Source organism: Colius striatus, chromosome 1 (genome assembly GCF_028858725.1).
Source record: "Colius striatus isolate bColStr4 chromosome 1, bColStr4.1.hap1, whole genome shotgun sequence".
In the NCBI taxonomy this organism is placed as follows: domain Eukaryota; kingdom Metazoa; phylum Chordata; class Aves; order Coliiformes; family Coliidae; genus Colius; species Colius striatus.
In genome coordinates this window covers 91,335,522-91,344,709 of record NC_084759.1, presented here as the reverse complement: position 1 = coordinate 91,344,709, position 9,188 = coordinate 91,335,522, and the positions used below count along the sequence as shown (strand labels likewise).

At 41.5% G+C, this 9,188-nt stretch overlaps 1 protein-coding gene and 1 long non-coding RNA gene across 6 annotated transcripts in view; one reads left to right on the top strand and one right to left on the bottom strand.

Annotated features, from left to right (window-relative positions):
- The window catches only part of LOC133625929 (uncharacterized), a 23,252-nt gene extending 20,804 nt beyond the window's left edge, over positions 1–2,448 (top strand). For 2 of the 3 annotated variants that reach the window (XR_009819150.1, XR_009819152.1), the window contains 2 exons: positions 1,479–1,643; positions 1,820–2,448. This is a non-coding gene — a long non-coding RNA (uncharacterized LOC133625929). The remainder of the gene's footprint in view (positions 1–1,478; positions 1,644–1,819) is intronic. The other variant, XR_009819151.1, reaches the window with a different exon arrangement.
- ZBTB21 (zinc finger and BTB domain containing 21) overlaps positions 1–9,188 on the bottom strand; it is a 21,523-nt gene extending 12,335 nt beyond the window's left edge. For 2 of the 3 annotated variants that reach the window (XR_009819147.1, XR_009819148.1), the window contains exon 1: positions 9,099–9,188. The gene's annotated coding sequence lies outside the window, so the exon portion shown is untranslated. Of the gene's footprint in view, positions 1–1,762; positions 2,302–9,098 lie in introns of those variants that run through there. The other variant, XM_062000804.1, reaches the window with a different exon arrangement.

Below are 9,188 nucleotides of genomic sequence, written 5' to 3'. Positions count from 1 at the left end.
GCCACGTGTGGTGACTGAGGGCACTGACCATATCATAGGACCAAGCTACTGCTTCTACGTCTGCAACTACTGAATGAGCTAATAGTGTCATAGCAATAGGAAAAGCGGCATACTGTTTCCTCACCAGATCTTTCTTTACTGGGTGTTTCATTGTATTGCAGTGTCACTTTATCAACACTAATTTATCATTAATTCACTCCATATCGTTATCATGTAATATCCTGACACCTCCATCTAAAAAGAGCAGAACAGCCAAGCTTCTGTGAATTTGAGAAACCAATCTGTTTTGGTTTCCTTTCTATGTTTTGCTTAACAGTGCTGTCTGGGGAGGAGTGGTGGTATGGTGTGTATGTACTACCTGTCTCCCTTGTGGAGATTGACTGGCCCAAATCCAGTCTTGTGGTGTGGGCACATGTTGACACTTCGGAGTGTTATTAGAACAAGTGTTCCAGGAATGCATAGTTTCATTTAGCTTCATCTGAAAGAAATTGAGCTTGCAAATTCAAGCAATTCATCTGGGATGCACATTACAGCATGTTATATGTAGGTAACAGCTCAACAGTGTGCTTATGAAGGAAATATGAACTAAAATATTACTGGAGACAGCCAGGAGAAGTTGCTGCAGAATCCATGCTTCAAAGATAACAGTAGGAAAGGAGCATACCAGCCAAATGTTTTGAAATATTTAAAAATCTTTTATTTTCATCTGTTTTAACCAGGCCTTATGTCTTGTGTAAGACACTAGCAGAAAAAACACCATGTCATTACTATGTATTCCTTTGTCCACTGTAGCACAGCAATGCTATTAGTAGAGATGCATGTAAAATCTGCACACCTGAAACAGAATCCAAGTCACCCATTCTTCTTTCCGCATTCTCCTTTTTTATTCACAGAACTGCTTCAATTTATCACATTAAACAAGACAGAGAAAGGCATCCCACTACAATCCTCCCTTTCATTCTCAAAGCACACAATCTTCTCCTGGCAGTGAAGGACGCAGAGCTAGTTAGTGCAATGTAACTCTGTCACTTTAACAGAAACCAAGGCTGCAACATACACAAATGGCAAGGGACCAAATTAATCCTGCAAAGGCAGCTTTAATCCTGGTATTTCTAATTCAAGTACTTGACTTTCAGCTTAGTAGCCACAACAGTCACAAATAAAACAAGCTACATTAAGAAACAAAACCAGAACTGGTTTGCAGAACCATTTAAAGACATTTACACAGGTCTTCTGAAAGCTCAAAATACTTAGATGTAAAAAACTTCCAAAGATTACCAGAGTAAAGGTACAATGTATCCCTTACATGAACACTTTTCAGTAACACTATCCAAGACATTCCTGCTCTCTTTTGTTCATGTTATCTGCACGGTATAATTCACTCCTCCTTCGGCTGTGCCACTACAAATATTTGCATGCCTGTACTACACAGCAGATCAGATAATAAATAAAACCCAAATATTTCTTTTCAAACACAGGTCAATTCTTATATTAAACCACAATCTCAAGAATGATTGCACTGGCGTAACTGAAGAAGCAGCAAAAAGTGGCAGCGCAGCAGTTGCAAGAAGGCAAGAACTCCTTACAACAGTTTGCCATCAATGCCAACACTTGACTGACCATGTTCAGCCCTAACACACAAGGTGTGCCTAGCTTTTGTGTAAATAACAGAATTACGGCAGTTTCTTGTAATACTAGATTTGATTCCAGGTGTTTGAGGACTTGTACTTCCTCAGCTAAAGACTATTTTGTCATTACCTACCTAAGCGTTTTCCTCCAGACAGTCTGCTTCTATTCCAACCCTTTTTTTTTTTTCCAGTCTTCTTCGCTACTGACTGGAAAAAACCTCTTCTCTCTTTCTTCCATGATGTTCCAGTGACATCAAGGAAACAGCAGGAGCATATCAGAAAATCTCTCATTGTCTGTGTTCAAGTGCCACGTACTCTTAGCAGCTGCTGGTCCTCGGGAGCAACAGTGACGGCAAGACTTCAGACCCAGGAAGGGCAAGTACAGTAGAGGCACCTGCAGCTTTCCTTGCTTCCTACAGGCCAAGAAGAGATTTTAGACTTAATCTTCAACAGCCTTCTAGTGATCTCATCAAACTAGATTTCAGAAACCTAAGCACTGTGTATTTGGTATTAGATTTATTTTCTTTCTTCAACAAGGATAGAAAAAGGCACCTCTACTATTTGAAAATTACTGCAAAAAGAAAATCTCTACTAAGGAAAGCTCCTCACAAGGGTGAAAAAGCTGAATCTTTGGCCCAACAATTTATGGATCTCCACAGCGACCTGCCTTTGAAGTGGTAGTTCCCCTTCCCTTCCTCTGTCCCCTCCTCACAGCCCTGCAGTACCCTCCTCTTCCTTTCACCATCTCTGCTGCTTATTTGACCTCCCGGTAAGTTGATTGATTCAGCTCTCTAAAATGAAGCAGGAAACAACACACAAGCAAACAAAATAAAACCAGCTTTTTATATCTGTTTGCTGTTTTGTATGTTAAGAGTCTAACCCGCTCTACAAGAGGTCAGAGTTGAAGCAAGAGAAGTCTTTGTCAGCAGGTTATTCCATCAGTTTTGCCTGTCTGAAACTTCACCTTCAGAAACAACGAAGTCACCAATACCAAAACTTTACACACAGAATCAGGCACATATTTGTGTGAATAATGTCAGCTTTAATACACTTGCAAATATACAAACAACTAAAAGAAGATGTTGATGTGGCCTGCTGACTTCCATTATAAGGGCATAGCTGTTACCTGAAGCTATGTGAACAGCACATTGGGGATGGCAGCAGGAAAGACCATGTTCTGAAGCACTTAGTAAGATGCAACATTGCAGCAAAGAAGCACCAGGGCTGTAAGAAACTGCAATTAAAAGCAGAGAATACAAGGAAGGAGGAAGAAACTCAGAGGACTCAGGCAACAAGGGAGACTGAACAAGGGTTTCAAGAGGGAAAATATACAGGAGAAATGTGGTGGCAGTAAATCACCACACCACACCACACCACACCACAAAAAACACTCAAACTCAAAGAAACATGGATTCTAAAACTGCTACGAAAAAAAACCCACAGGTGACTTACTGGAATATCTCCATATAAATGCAGGAATGTTGCATTCAGCTGTAAGTGTTTTGCAGAGGAATTGTTAACTCTGATAATTCATATGCTGTTTCAGACACAAGGGGGAAAAAAGTCCCACTACTCCTCAAGAGTCCAGATGCAAAAGAAACCAATATTGCTTAAACCTCTACTCAAGGATCCTATGCTGGATTTCATTATTTGAATTTGACAAGAGTTTATCAAATGCCTCTTCCCCCATCAGCAGCCTTTCCAACATACAGCTTCTCCTACAATCCATATATATTTACACACACGCCCCACACACACCCTTGAAAAGTGTATCTAAAAGCTTTAAGCTTGCAGGTCAAGACTGTTTGCACTTCTCTAATATTTTTCTAACTAGATGTTTGAGTAACCTCTCGCTGCAAGTTCAGGGATTCCATCTTCCTGGATTTAACAAAATGTGATTAACTGCTTTTACTGTTTTCCACTGCAGACAATACTGTGAACTTTATCCAAAAAAGAAAAATGTTTTTCATCTCCAGTAACTCGGCAGCAAGCAGAGACTCACCAATAGGAAGACTGGCATGAAATCAGATAAACACCCTATTTGCTAATGTGTGAAATTGATCTATTAATTTCTAACTATTTATCCTCCACATCTACAGAAGTAGAAATTTAAGAAGGAAAGAAGAAATTCTATAATATTGTGCAGTCTATTTTGCCCTCCACTAGAGACAAATAATAAGCAGTTATCCTGCTTATGGATTAGAAATTCTCTTAGAAATTAGAAGCTACTTTTCACATCCAGATCATACCCACTGTTTTTGCCAATTGATACTGAAAATAGCTCCTCCCAACTTGCAGCAAACTGCAGAATGTCACAGTAACATCACAAAGCTCTACTTGTCCTTCTCATTCTTGTTTACAAACAAGCAGTAAGTAAGGGTGTCACTTCATCTGACACACAGTCCAATCTAAGTAAGGATTGCTCCTGCAAGGAGCACGTCTCCTCCCCCTAGTAAGGAAGGACTAGCTTGCTGTATAAGTAAACTGATCCATAGGACTACTCATTTACTGGATATAAGGGAGAAATATGTGCTCTTTGTGAGCTTTTCTAATACTTCTTGAAAGAGTCCATGAAGATTAAAGCACATCCAACACAGCTTGATACTTGCCTCAGTGGTTTGACTGAAAGGTGTGTAACTCATCAACCAAGTTGCTGTAAACTAAATGAGAGACTAAAAAGTTTGAAAACACCTTTACCTAAGAAGTTCTTCAATTTCCCTTCTCTTGGGAATTTGTGACATTGCTATTAAACTGTCTGATGGGGCAAGACCATAAAATTTAAACACTTACAAAAACCTCATCCACAGAAATACTTTGTATAACTTTTTGGTGAGATATGCATGGAATTAAGAATTTGAAGGAGGCAAGACACACGTCAGACGTGTACACTTGTACTCTTTCTATAGGTTGACTTTATTATTGTATTGGTAATACTGAGATATACTTACCAAATTGAGTAAAGCAGTCATCTGCTTTAGTATATTAGCCACTCTTCCCGGGTTTAACTGGCCTAATTCGCAATAGAATTTTGTCTACATACTGCTTTTAGTTTTGCTGGTATAGTGAAAATGCCAAACCCTAAATGTGGGCATATTTTTATGAATATAAAGGCACATTTTACAGACAGAGTATACTTCAGATGGGAAGTGAAGCCATATAAAGTTTTCTATCAATGAGATTGTGTTTATGTTAAGGTTTCTCTAATAAAACAAGAGATGGGAGGAAAAGTCATGTACTTGAACTGAAACATGAAGAACTAATATAAAAGCTGAGTCTAAAAAATTGTCAAGCGAGAAACTTATGATTCAGGGAACATACATATTGTCCACTCACTTAAGGGATCCAAAGAGAATGCCATTCAGCCATCATCTCCATTCAGCCATCATTAATTATGATACTGGGAAGACAATACAGGATACTGCAAAAGGGGAAAGACAACTGCAATTTTACATGAATTTTATGTAAGAGATTTACAAAGTTATGAATAGGGTTCAGCTTAATCAAAGTCTACATGCATTTAGAGGTAGGCAATGTCTCATACATTCAACCCCCCACCCCACGAACAAGAACACTATATATATTTTTTTATTCCTCAAAAGCATTTATGAGAAATCAGCTAGTCCTATTCTCACTGACCTTCCAAGAAATTTGGCCATTGACCTCAACAGTTGAAGGACTGTTTTCAGAGCCATGCCTGAGCACAAAATACACTAATCCTTTTAGATAGCAACAGGTAGATTAATTTGTGACAAACAGTGATTGGAAATCACAGTAATTCTGCTTTTCCTTCCACATTTCTTAATCTACTTTAGAAGGATTTTTGTGAGTCTCATTTACTGTACCAAGAACACTATTTTAGATTTTTTTTCAGAAGATACTCATAAATGTATTCAGAACAGAACACCAAATAGTCCACTTCAATGTACCTCTTAAATATTTTTTAACTGATGGGCATTCACCTCACTGGGACTGCTGGTACACTCCTAGTTCCAGTGTAGTCTGGTGTCAGGCTTGGTGCTGACCTAAGCATGAGCCATACAGCATTGGAGAGAAATCAGGGAGGCAGAGGGATGGGGGCCAAGGAGACAGTAGGGACACTCATTGTCCCTGTAAAAACTGTCCCTGCACCAGCCAAAACTTATCAAAGAGATTACTGAGAATGAATTGCAACCTAAAGATTACTCACACTGTTAAGTGCTGATGAAGGATAAACCAGGGATAAGGAGATTAATGGTCTGAGACAAAAAAAAAGGGGAAAATACTTCTTCCTTTTCCTGAAGAATGCAACTTAATTGTATACAGATTAATATGAAAAGTTCCACAATATTTTTTTGCAAGTATTCGGTCAAAGGATTTTTCATGCCTTTTCATCATAGATTATGATTTTTGCACAGCAAAGTTGTGGTGTTTCACTAAACCTCTAAGGGAAAAAAACCCTGTCAACAATCAGGACTGGGTGATTTTGAAACTTTCTTATTTTTGATGGGCTGTAAGACCACTGAACTGATGGTAGCAGAGGTAGAATGAGTTTAATAAGGAAGAACAGCTGCTCAGTAATTCATTTTTTTGTTCATAAACTATGCCTGATCTATTCCAGATAAACATAACACATAATGTAGACAATAAGTAAAGACAACAGATTTTTTTTTTTAAGTGTGAATGATGAATGAAGGAAAATAGAACTGCTGCCTAAAATATGATCAAGGAGAAACTGGAAACAAGACTACTCTAATATTAAACCTACATCATAAATACTTGAGGAAAGCAACTCCATCTGCACAGAATACCTATTTTAAAGCACAGCATACTGCAGCCCTTTCACTTGCAACAAATTATTTTGCTGCCTCTATAAAGATTTTTTTCTTCCCTTTGGAGGATCTCAGATCATTAAAGGTAGCAGAGTTCATTATGACACAGCTCACTTGCTCAAAAGTCAAGAATTTCTTTCAGTGAGAGATGGAAATAGCTGCAACCATACTGTGTGACTCACAGCACAGTACTTCCCACTGCAGTACAAACTATATGGTGGCTATAGCCCGACTTCCTCTTCCCAGCTCCTCCTTTACCCTGTAAATCTACACTTGGTTACAGAAAGTACTTAACACTATTTTTCAGGTAAAACAAAACCTTGAAAACTATAATGGGAATTTACTTGATGCTTTTACAGTAACTGCTTCACAGCTACTGAAGTTCAAAAGAGCAACTTCAATACAGCATGAGAGTTCACGGCTTTCTGTAAAGGTGTTCTTATGTACTATTAATTATACAGTGCAAAGAGAACTCCAGGAACTTCTTAGCAGTCATTGCCTCTTTTTATATTAGAGTGCTAATACATAGTAAAGGATAGATTCTCTTAAGCATTAAAAAAGAACTCAACTCATCCTGTTCTGGATTACATGGCAATGTTGAAATTAGCAGAGGAGCAAGAGCATCACTGAGAGCAAGAGGCATGGTCTCTCACTTTCCGTTTGGATCCCTATCTTGGCTCCAGCAGGCTCAGAGGAGCTTGCATCTGGAGACATTCCTAATAAATTCTGGTCTGGCAGACATTGTTGCAGCTGAAAACTCCAGAGGCTGTAATCTGTGACATCTCCTGGCAAGTCCTTGCTGAGAATACACAAATGACAGTTCTTAAAACCTACACAATCCAGTCAGGTTGGGTGGATTTTCTACAGGTAAACTAAATGCTCTTTTGGGATTACAGCTGAATAGCATGTGGGTAATAAAATTTCTGAGAGAAAGAGATGTGAGATCCCCTTTGCACCTAAGAGATGGCCACATCATTTGGGGTTTTTTTGCAAACAAGTTTTATATAATCACGTGCTAAAATTTGCTCGAAACTTTCCCTCAAGAAAATCAGCATAACCCCAATGGAAAACTTTAGTCAAAGCAGTTAGCTTGTGAGTTTGAGCAAAGTTAAGAACAGAACATTACAACTGGCAGTGTTTAGGCAAAACAAACAAAGCACTACTGGATTTACCTGTAATACACATTTACTACTCCCGACTTAATACTGAAAGCCTTGTTGTACAACAATACATTTAAGAATGTATTTTAATCATAGACTCATAGAATGGTATGGTTGGAAGGGACCTTTAGAGATCATCTAAGGATAAAAATATTAACTAAAACTACAAGATCTTCACCATATTCACAAAAAGTCGTGTCCTTCTGCAGTTCATCACCATCTCTTGTCATACCTACAGCTTACCCACCCTTTAAGTTCCAGAGTCCAACAACAGCAACAAAAATTAACAGCTTTTCAAATAAGTGTCATTTAATTAAGAGCTTGCTCACTACACAGTGAAATTCCACAGTATTTCCTATCTCATAACTCCCATGACTTTTCCCATTGTTCAACACTTTACATGAACTGCATCCAATTTGGACATCTAATGAGAGTTTGGACTCTAAAGAGCACTCAAGTAAAAGTCTCTCTGACCGCTGTCATCAGGTAAAATACTTTCCTCCACTTTCTGCGGGAGTATAGCACACTGGTACGCGGCACAGGGGGTTTTCCCACTAGACTATGAGATGTGCTTTTTCCTACTTGTGAATAATATAGCCAGCGTGCTTGGACTAGTAAAGGCTCACTTTGTTTAATACCCGCATGTACTTATACATCGCGGGAACATCGCTAGATTGCCTTTTATATTTTTCTCCCCTGAAATTTTACCCAGCTTTCCCCTTCAAGACATAGCGTGGAGAGCCTATGACACTGAGGCGCAGCCCTCCCGGCTCCTGTCACGTTTCACGGTTCAGATCAGAGCCGGTATCTGCCCGGAGAAGAGTCGTAAGCCGCAGGTCCCTGACGGCGAGGGGGAAAGCGTCGGTACCGGGGTGTGTGTGGGGGGTGGCCCGTCTCTCCCGCTCCTCAAGGCGACGGTAGCGACTTCAGGGGCTGCGCGGCCCCTGAAGCGGCGCTGTCCTCCCGCCGCGCGCCGCGCAGGGACAGGGACGCGCGCGCCCCCAGCCCCGCCTTCCTCCTCCCCGCCCGGCAACGGCGTCGCTCCGCATGCGCCGTGGAGGGGGCCGGAGGCGGGGGGCGGTAAGAGAAGCGAGAGCAGCCGCGCAGCCGCAGTTCCGCGAGATTCCGGCCAGTACGGAGAAGAGCAGGGGGAAAAACACGGGGGGGAGAGCGGCACAGGCGCATGAGGGAGAGCTGAAGAGGAGGCGCCGTGAGCATGCGCAGGAAGCAGCCCGGCCGAGTCTATGTGGCGGGCGTGTGCCGGCGCAACGGGCACCAAGCAGTTTCCTCAAAGCCAAAAGAGCATGCGCGGAAGCGAGGGAGACGAGTTTCGTAACCGGCGCAGGCGCGTTCAGCTGCTCCGGGACCGCAGCCCCGCTCGGTGGGGGGAAAAAAAAAAAAACACCTCAGAGTTACGTCAGGAAAAGACGCCTTTGTACACGGGGAGACCCATACGGCGCGGGCAGCCCCCGGAACGGGCGCGAGACGCGGCCGTTACTCACCCTGTCCGCCGCCGGCCGCGCCCCCCCCGTGCTGCCCCCCTCGGCGCCTCCTTTCACGGTTCGCCCGCGCGCGCTGCTGCCACCGCCGTG